Here is a 777-nt window from a genome sequence, read left to right as displayed (position 1 = left end):
TGCTGGGCTGCGTTTCTCTGGGATGCCGCCTTTCTGAGGCACTTGGTTTGCGAGGACTGCGCCTGCAGAGACCCTCCGCTCTGCAGGACCCGTCAGGGCCTCCCATAAGGAGGCCACCGGCTGCAAGTGGCCGTCAGCCCTGTGCCTGGTGAGGTGGGGCTGCAGGGCCCTAGGACCGCGTGACGACCCCCAGGAGGAGGAGAACATGAGGCTCTCAGCATGGACTCTCACGCAGAGGTGCTGGCATCCTCTGCCACCGAACAGACCTGGTACATGTCACAGGGACCCACTGTGCCGGCCAGCACGCCGAGGCTGATGCCCTCAGTCCTGCTCTGATGACACCTGGCCCCACACTTGGGCCGGCCTGGGGATGCCCGGTCCCTCTTGCCCTTCTGTGTGCTCTGCCCACTCCCAGTGGCTGGCTCCCTCCTGGACACCACCATGGGGACCCAGGTTCTGCCCTTTGACCCACAAAAGGAAGAGGCCTCTGAAGGCCCAGCACGTATGGGTTAGGATCCGAGGCCACCCTTCCTAGCTGTGTCCTTGGGCACGTCACTAAGTAAGGTCAGCCTCACCTGCAGGAGCGGGTGACCCGGCCCACCTCGCCGGGTAGAGACCAGCGGCTCCGAGGCCCTGCCGACCTCCCGTCGCCTGAGGGCGCTGCAGGCACCGCTCAGGGGCAGCGGACCCTCTTGCCTCGCCGCGCTCCCCCCGCCCCCCGCCGCGCTGTTTTGCTTCCGGGTGTTCCGGAACTGGGGTTTTGAGGACAGTTCCGGT

This window comes from Phacochoerus africanus, chromosome 5, assembly GCF_016906955.1.
Source record: "Phacochoerus africanus isolate WHEZ1 chromosome 5, ROS_Pafr_v1, whole genome shotgun sequence".
In the NCBI taxonomy this organism is placed as follows: domain Eukaryota; kingdom Metazoa; phylum Chordata; class Mammalia; order Artiodactyla; family Suidae; genus Phacochoerus; species Phacochoerus africanus.
This window is presented reverse-complemented; position numbering follows the sequence as displayed.